The sequence below is a fragment of the Penaeus japonicus genome, unplaced genomic scaffold (assembly GCF_977035675.1).
Source record: "Penaeus japonicus unplaced genomic scaffold, GWHDUDI00000001_assembly GWHDUDI00000019, whole genome shotgun sequence".
NCBI lineage: Eukaryota > Metazoa > Arthropoda > Malacostraca > Decapoda > Penaeidae > Penaeus > Penaeus japonicus.
The window spans coordinates 8,569,267-8,579,266 of record NW_028234421.1 but is presented as its reverse complement, the minus strand read 5'-3'; positions in this window follow the sequence as shown (position 1 = coordinate 8,579,266).

Below are 10,000 nucleotides of genomic sequence, written 5' to 3'. Positions count from 1 at the left end.
GGGAGAGAGGGAGATGAAATAGGAGGTTGGGGAAATGGAATTGGATTGATGAGGCGATAAGGAAGTGAGGATAGAAATAAAGGTGGGGTCTTGAATTTTGATTGGGGAAATGGGAAGTCAGATTGGAGAATGAGGTAGGATTCGGAGATGGGGTGAATGGGAGGAAGGAGGGGGGACGGAACTATCTTAGTGGTGATTGTGATGAGAGGGGAAGTGGAGGGTGAAATGGGTAGGGAAAGTGAGGGTGAGATTAGGAGGTGAAGTGAGGGTGAAATGGGTAGGGGAGGTGAAGGTGAAGGTGAAATTGGGAGGTGAAGTATGGGTGAAATGGGGAGGGGAGGAGGTGTTCTGATGTTATGTGGTATGGATTGAATGTAGTGGTGAGTTTGGTGATTGTAGTGATGACTTCCATGATGTTCAGGAGTTATGTTTGATGTGATGATTGTGATGACGGTACCGGATGGTATTTCGGGATATAACGTTGATGTGATGATAATGGTGATGCTACTCTAATGTGATGATACCGGGCAGTGTCTTGGGACGTATATATGATATCTTTTATGAGTATAGTAATGATGCTATTTTGAGAAGAGCGATGTGGTGATGGGATTCACTTCTGTGTTAGTGTGGTGATTAATGATTTAAGGAAATAAATTACGTAGCAGGTAATAGTTGTGATTAAAACACTGTTAGTATTGTTGTTGTTGTTGTTGTCGCTTTTGTTGCATCGTCAGGAAGAATGTCTTAGCGATTTTGATTTTTGGTATAATTATAAGGACATCCTCTTGGTTGGCAGTTTCCTTTAATGTTTGTCAATCTATAGGTGCGTGGGAGTTTAAAGTGAAGGAAATATATAGATATATGTTTTTTTTTCCTTATTCTATCTTATTCATAATTTTTATCATAATTAATACTAGTAATGTACAATCTTACATCGGGTGAAAAAAACAGATTCTTTTCACTTAACTTTATCCGATAACAGTAGAGATAACATTGCAAGGATTTCGTAGTTTTAGTCGTATTGATCGCCGTCTATAACAATTAACAGAAGTTGCATAAAACCGTAAAATACGCTCGTGGTACGCCACAGTGTAGCCAGATCTTGGCCTGTACCACAGACACGCCCCTTAGTGTAGCCAGATCTTGGTTGTATCACAGACATGTCAGATTATAGCTATATCTTCGGCTGTGACACAAGCAGGAACAATTTGATATATGTTTATTTGAGATGTGGGAGAATATATCAAAGTATATACTGTGACTTTTAATTCTAAAATTCATATTTCACAGAGACGGTGACAATTTCTTTTGGAAAATCACAGTATCATTCTGTAAGCAGAGATAAAGAAATACACTGTAGATTTACGATATATACGAAGGAAAAAGAAATCCATCAAACATGTGAAAGAAAAGTTAATTAAAAGGGGGCGAGGTATGAGTAAGGAATTATCGATGTACTGTTGGCAGCAAATTGAAAGATGAGGCGGAATAGTTATGAGGGAGTAAGTCGATGAATTTGTCTGTAGAAAGTATCAAGCAAACAGGAACTAATAATAAAAGGAAGAAAGAAAAACAAAAAGAAAGAAAAACAACAGTAAGGGCCAACGTAACACGGGCCAATAAAGGAATATCGTGAAAGGAGAGGAAGAGGAAGAGGAGGAGAAAAAAAGTCCTCTTGTCCAATAAGTCTCGTATCATCTATCCTCCTCCTCCTCCTTCTCCTCTTTTTCTTCCTCATCTTCCTCCTCCACCTGCTTCTCGTCTTTCTCGTCCTCTTCTTTTTTTCTCTCTCTCTTGTCTATTTTCTCTTTCTCCCTTCTTCCTCCTACTATTCAGCTCCCTGTTCCATCCTTTCCTCTCTCTCCTTCTCTTCCTCTTCTTTCTCTTCCTCTTCTTTCTCTTCCTTCTACTCTTCTTCATCTTCCTTCTCCTCCTCCTTTTCCTAATATTCATCCTTCTTTTCCTCTTCCTCCCTCCCGCATCCTCTTCCTACCTCTTCTTTCTATCTTCCTGTACCTCCGTCTCCCCCTCTTTCCTCTTTCTTTACTTTATTTTCTTCTTCCTCCTCTTCCCCCTTCTTTTCTCCTCATCCTCCTCCCCATTCCTCGTTCTCCTCTTCGTCCTCCTCTCCATTTCTCGTTCTCCTCCACCTCTTCCTCCTCCTATTTCCTCCCCTCCACCTGGCCGATCCGAGGACGACCCTTCCTCGCCGGTCTGACCCTTCACGTCGATGGGCGGCCGGGCTATCGTCGCCTGCATGACAATGGGCGGCCGACGTTCCTTACCCCCATCGCAGACGGGCGGCCTTCCTCCTCCTCCCCCTCCTTTTCGATTTTGTCTCATCTCCTTTCCCTTCCTTTTCCCCTCTTCTCCTTTTCTTTCCTCTACTCTCTTTTCTCTTTCGCCGTTTCTCCCTCTTTTCTCTCTCCCTTTCTTTCCCTTCTCGCTTCTTCCTTTTCCTTTCCTCTTTGTCTTTTCCCTTCCCCCCCTCTCTCTTCGTTGCCTTCCCTTCCCTCTCTCCTCACTCCTTTAACCCCTTCCCTCCCTTCCCCCCTCTCCCCCCCATCCCTCCCTTAAACCTTCCCTCCTCCCCCCTCCCTCCCTCTCCACCCCCCATCCCTCCCTTAAACCTTCCTTCCTCCCCCTCCCTCTCCCCCTCCCCCCTCCCTCTCTCCCCCATCCCTCCCTTAACCCTCCCTTCTCCCCCCATCCCTCCCTTAAACCTTCCCTTCCCCCTTCCCCCCTCCCGCCCTCCACCCCCCTCCCCCCATCCCTCATCCCCATCCCTCGACCTGCATGTGAAAAACGTCGTTCCAACCTGCGGGAGATCGAATCCCCTTTATTAAGGGTATCAAAAGCCTCGGTCGCGGAATGGCGATGAGGCGGAATCTTTGTTTATTTATTTTAATGACCGCGCCGCCCGCTAGACCCAAGGCAGCGGGAACCCGAGATCACTCAACTCTATCGATACCTATCGTCCCTTCTTCTTCTCTTCTCCCTCCCCCCCCTCGCTCTCCCCCTTCTCTCCCCTCCCCTTTACCTCTTACACTCTCGATTCTCCCTTTCTTCTCTGTGCCCCCTCCCCTCTTCTCCCTACTCCCCCCCTACTCCCGTCCCTACCCCTATCTTCTCTACTCCTATCCGCCACCTTTCCCATACCCCCTATCTACTGTCTATCCTCTACCTCTCTATACCCTCTCCCCCCCCCCCCATCCTCATCCCTTCACCCCCTTCCTAACCTTCCCCCCCTCCCCCCGCCCTTACACCCACCACCCTCCCCTGACTTACGATTCTTTAATGAACCTCGGTAAGGATTGGATAATCTCGCATTTCCTCAAATGATTGGCCGCAAGATCTTCGTGACGTCACAGACTGGTGTTACCCGAGTCGAGAGTACAAAAAGACGATTGTGTAAGGGACTGTCAAGAAATTTTACTCTGAAAAGGAACTGAAGACTCTAATGCAGAGTAAGATGTTATCAAGTAACTGGTAACGGGTGAATTTCGGATACTCGGGGCTACAGTTAGAGTGGCATATCTTTTAGTAACTGTTAATTGGTATGTTTTAAATTATCATATTATCAAGCAGTCAAACACAGATGTTAATTGCAAGACTGCAGCAAAGACAAAGACTGTAATTAATTAAACTCGGCTGTATTAGAATTAAACATACTCAAAAGTGACTTCAATGGCTGTCCGTGGTACATACTCCAGCACTGACGTCAAAGCTGCAATAAAGAGAGACATGTACTTAAGTACCTATTAAGTAGCCAAACTTATGTTTGCTTGCCTCCCGGAGTTACATGTACATTATGTGACCGCCAAGTACCAAACTTGGACTACCAAAGTTAGGTATAGAACTTCAGGATTCAGTAAAGAGACACATGTACGATAATGACCGACAAATAATGCAGACAAAATTCATCTACTGAACTAAAGACAAATCAGCACTGACAGTTACGCAAGAGACTGTCAAGGAAGTCACGCTCAGATGAAATGAAGGGCAGATATAAAGGAAACGATAGAACGTGGCGTTTCAAGAACTGGAATCATTGTAAGACTTGTAAGAATTTAGTCGCGTTTGTTGTTTCCTGTATAACTGCGGCTGCGTTTCACTCCATCTATGTACACGCGTTAAAGTGCTTGTTTTTGTGTTCAAATCGGGGACTGAAATCAGAACTTCAGTGAACAGGGAGAGAGGTACGTAAAAGGCTATCAAATAGTGTAGTCAAAACCTCAAGAACAAAGCTCAAAACTGCAGTAAAAAAGAAAAGAGAGAGAGGAAAAAAAAGAGAGAAAAAAATAAGAAGAAAAGTATTCAGAAGAGCAAAACGAACAACCTACTCTACCGCCATGCCAATCCTTTTCCTTTGATTAACCTGCTCAAACATTCATGCCAATATTCATAAATGCATTAATAAGTTCGCTCTCAAACATAATACTATTTATTCAGACAATGAGCACTAATCAGAACGAGAGAAGCAAGAAATCGTTCCCCGGCGAAACCTCCGCGCTAAGAAGTCACGCTGATCAAAAGGTGTAAAGACGGCAAACATGTTATTACGCCGAACATTAGCGTAATTATGTGTTTGACAAAGACCAGCGGTGGAAAAATAGCTGAAAAGATTTAATCTAAGGAATTCTCTTTGTGAGCCTATTCTTATTTCATTCTGGCCGGAGGGGGAAGTCGGGAGGGGGGGGGGAGAGGGGGAGCAGGCGCGCGCTTGCGATTGCCTTGTTAAGGAAGGAGCCAGACGCGCTCGCCGAGTGGGAGGCCACGCGGAACCGACCCTCCAAATATATACAGTTGTATACATATATATATATATATATATATATATATATATATATATATATATATATATACATATATATGTATATATATACATACATATATACATAAATCAATAAATAAATATATATATATATATATATATATATATATATATATACATATATACATAAATACATACATACATACATACATACATACATACATACATACATACATACATATATATATATATATATATATATATATATATATATATGTATATATATATATATACCTATATACATACATATATATATATATATATATATATATATATATATATATATATATATATATATACACAAATATATATATATATAAAAGAAAGGTATGAATGAAACTAAATATCTAAACAAGACATGGGATGTATTTGACGCGTTTCGACGGAGGTCTTTCTCAAAAATACATGCATTTTTGAGAAAGACTCCGTCGAAACGCGTCAAAATACATCTCTTGCGTGTTTAGATATTCAGTTTCATTCATACCTTTCTTTTATATATATATATATACATATATATATGCATATATATATATGTATATATCTGTATATACATATATGTATATATACATATATTTATTATATATGTATATATATATATATATATATATATATATAGATATATATATATATGTATGTATATATATATATATATATATATATATATATATATATATATATATATATAAGCAGGGGACATTGAGAGAGAGAGAGAGAGAGAGAGAGAGAGAGAGAGAGAGAGAGAGAGAGAGAGAGAGAGAGAGAGAGAGAGAGAGAGAGAGAGAGAGAGAGAGAGAGAGAGAGAGAGAGAGAGAGAGAGAGAGAGAGAGTCTGTGAATAGATATAACTCCGCCACACAATAACTTTAGGCGCACTTACAATATATAAAAACCAAGACACACTCTTTTACCAAGCTATTAGTATGTTGATATTATACTCCCATACAATAAACATGACCGGAATATATTACCTTATCTTTACCTAATATAATATTTCGTCATATGTAATGTGAATATCAACTTTAACAAGACACACATACAGTACATCCTGTGTGCGCTATTTACCCATACTCTCATATGTATTAATACTGTGTGTATACTTTCTTAACATACTTTCTCAGCGTGTCAGATTTCATAATGTTATACAAAAATACATATATCAAAAGGTAAGAAAAAAGTCACTAGATAATTCCATGATATAAAACTCTGATTTGAATCCAGTTATTCTTTTGATTATTATTATTGTCATTATCAAAAATTCTTCTTCTATTTTATTTAATGTTATCCTTATTGTTATTATGATCATTATTGTTATTATTATTGTTATCAATATCATCATCAATATTATTATAATTGTTGTTATCATCTTTATTATTACTATTATCATTATTGCTATTATCATCACTGACATTATTAATATCTTCATTATCCTTCTTGTTATTACTAGTATTGCTGTTACTATGATTTTTGTTGTTGTTCCTTGTTTATTGTCATTATTATTATCATTATTATTATCATTATCATTATTATTATTATTATTATTATTATTATTATTATTATCATCATCATTATTATTATGAGTATTGTTAATGTTATTGCCATTATCATTATCATCAATATTATCATCACACTCGTTATGATTATTTTTATCATTATCATCATTATTATTGCTATCATTATTATCCTCATTATCATCATCATTATTATTATCATTATCATCATCATTATTATCATCGTTATCATTATCATCATTACTGATAACACTCATTATTGTTATCATCATCATTATCATAATCGGTATCATTCCTCTCTCTCGTAATCTTTAGTTAATAGAGAACAAACATATGAATGCATGAACTTTGCGCATGATTACGTAATGCAAGGTCAGAAAGCAAGAAAAGGCTATTGTATTTCATGAAAGAAAAAGGATATCGTATAAATGCAAGAGGAAAGACAGCCGAGGTTAAACGCAAGGTCAGGTCACGTCGGGTCAAGGTATGAAGAGAGGGTCTAGAGAGAGGAAATGATTTACGGAGACAGGGGAAGAAAAGGTAGATAATAAAAGAAGGAGAAAGAAGGGGATAGGGAAAAAGAAAAAAGAGGGGGGTTGTAAGGTGAAAGAATGAGGGTAAGAGGAAGAAAGGGAAGTAAGAGGACGGGGAAATAGAATGATATAGAGAAAAAAATGGAATAAAGAAAACAAGAAAAGAAAGATGGAGAAGAGAAAGAAAGGGAAGGGAGAAGAGGATAGATAAAGACGAGAGAAGAGGGAAAGGGCTAATAAATTAATTTCAGAATTGCGATATTCACGAACCTCATGGGAATCATCATACGGAATGCAACATTGAAGAAAACAAAAACAACAGAAACATACAAAAACAACGTAAAGCGGACAACAGGAAACACACATTATCCAGTGCATGACCATGTACACAATATAGATTTCAGTCGTACCATGCAATATCACCTTGCCTTATGAAAGTGTCCATTCTCATTCATGTTTATGTCAAAAAACAAACTTCACTCACAAAACTTCCCTTAAGAAGTTACTCTCTTTACGCAATCAACCGGAAGTGATTCTAGTTCATAAACAACACGTATCAGACAATCAAGCATATATGGCTTGGAATCAAACATGATCATTTTATCAAGCCAGCATTATCAACCTGGAATTTAACATGACTATTACATCAGACCAGCATCATCAACCTGGAATTTAACATGACTCTCACATCAGACCATAATCATCAACTTGGAATTTAACATGACCATTACCTCAGACCATAATTATCAACCTGGAATTTAACACGACCCTCACATCAGGCCATAATCATCAACTTGGAATTTAACATGGCTATCACATAAGACCATGATTATCAACCTGGAATTTAACATGACTCTCACATCAAACCTGGAATTTAACATCACCTTCACATCAGACCAGAATTATCAACCTGGAATTAAACATCATATCACGTCAGACGAGACAAAACAAAACCGAGACGCAGCCATCAGATCGTAGAAGAAATATTAGTCGTTTAGCGAAAACTTAAATGACGTAACATGCGCGCTGTTTCCTGACGACGTGATTGCAACGCAGTGGGGTTGTTTTCGTTGTTATTTTCATTATTATTATTGTTGGTTGTTGTTATTGTCCTCCTCTTCCTCCTCCTCCTCCTTATCCTTGTCATCATCATTATTATCATTGTTGTTATTAACATTATCATTCTCATAATCATTTTTATTATCATGATTATTATCATTGTCATAATTATTATCATTATCATCATCATCGTCATTATCATCATTTATATCATCATTATCATCATTTATATCATCATTATTATCATTGCTACTACTATTATTATAATCATCACTATCATTGCTAACATCATTACCATCACTATGATGATGACAACAACAGCAACAATATCAACCACAACCAACCAAATAACCAAACAACCAATCAAACAAACAACCAAACAGCACCCCCGACATTCCATAACCGAATGAACAGACCAAAACAAAGACGACAAATACACCTGCCATTAAAAGCACACTTATCTTCCTCGACAGCCTGATGATGGTCGATGTCATATATATACGGTATTCAGCACATCAGAGGCACCACCACGCACAGCAAGCTAATGATGCTTGGATTTATATCGTCTACTTAATCCCAAGAATGAGGAGGTGGAGGAAGAAGAAGGAGAAGGGGGGGAGAAGGGGGAAGGAGAAGAAGAAGGGAGAGGGAGGAGAAGGGGGAAGAAGAAGAAGAAGGAGGGGAAGAAGAAGAAGAAGGGGATGATGGAGATCGAGGAGGATGTGAATAGGAGGAGATGGGATGTAGGAGGGAAAGGGGGGAAGAAGAAGAAGAAGGGGAAGGAGGGGAAGATGGAGATCGAGGAGGATGTGAAAAGGAGGGGATGGGATGTAGGAGAGAAGGAATAGAGGAAAGAAAGGAGATGGATGGGAAATACGGATGAAAAGAGGAGAGGAAGAAATTTGCGAATAAGGAGGCTGAAGGTCTTCTTGTAGGATTCTCGAGGTAAAAGTCATTGATGCCAGTCATGTGTTCCTTAGAAGGAGAGGGAAGGAGAAGGGGTGGGGGTGTGGGGGGGTTCTCTCCTCTGGCTATGCTTCCCTCCCCTCCCCTTACTTCCCAGTCCCTAACTCCTTTCTTCCCACTCCCTACTCCTTACTCTCAATTCTTTGTTCCGCTCCTCCTCCCTTAATGAAATTATTATCTGCGTATATGATTTTTTATCGTCTTCGTTTCACCCCCCCCCCATCACTTTCTCTCTTCATTCCTACTCCTCTTCCCTTTCCTTTTCGCCCCTTTTCACCCTCCCTTCTCCCACTTTCCTACTCTCCTCATTCCTTCTCTTCCCTACATCCCCTTCCCACTCCTCTCACCTTGCCCCCCTTCCCCTCCTCCTCCTCATACCTTCCCTCCCTTTCATACTCCCCTCATCCCTCCCTTCCATCTTCCCCCCACCCTTACCCCATCACCCTCCTCTATCCTACTCCCCTCCCACCTTACCTTCCCTCCCCCTCACCCCACCCCACTCCAACCCTCTACTCCATCCTCCCTTCCCTCCCTCCCCCCTTCCATCCCTCTCACCATCCCCCCGTCCCCTCCCCTTCCTCCACAGCACCGCCTCGTGATACGCAATGGCTCGACTCATGGCAGCGGACAGAGCGAGAGCAAAAGGCGAGTTACATCCCGTGAAAAGGACATCCACTTGCCATGCAGCGTGGGTGTACTACGGCCTCATTACGTATGCGTGGGCGTCCCTCCCTCTTCCACATGGGCCAGGGTGACCACAGGTGCCTCACCCCTAGCTACTCTAGCCCTCGGTTCACCCTAACTCGAGATCATGCAGGTTGTACTTCACCCTATCTGCATTCACTCTAGAGGCGTGGGCAGCAACCTGGTTATTTGGTTATTCTGTCTTGTATGAAGTGCTCTATCCTGGGTACTATGTTAGCTGGTTTATTTATCTGTGTTTCATTTAAAGTGCTTCATCTTGATATTATATCACACCAAAAAGGCTTCACTCAGGTACTATAACTTCCCTCAATGTGTTTTGCTCAGGAATGATATCCTTTTTCAAATACTGCATCCTGGTTACCTCATCCTCCCACCGAAGGATTCATCCCGGTCTTT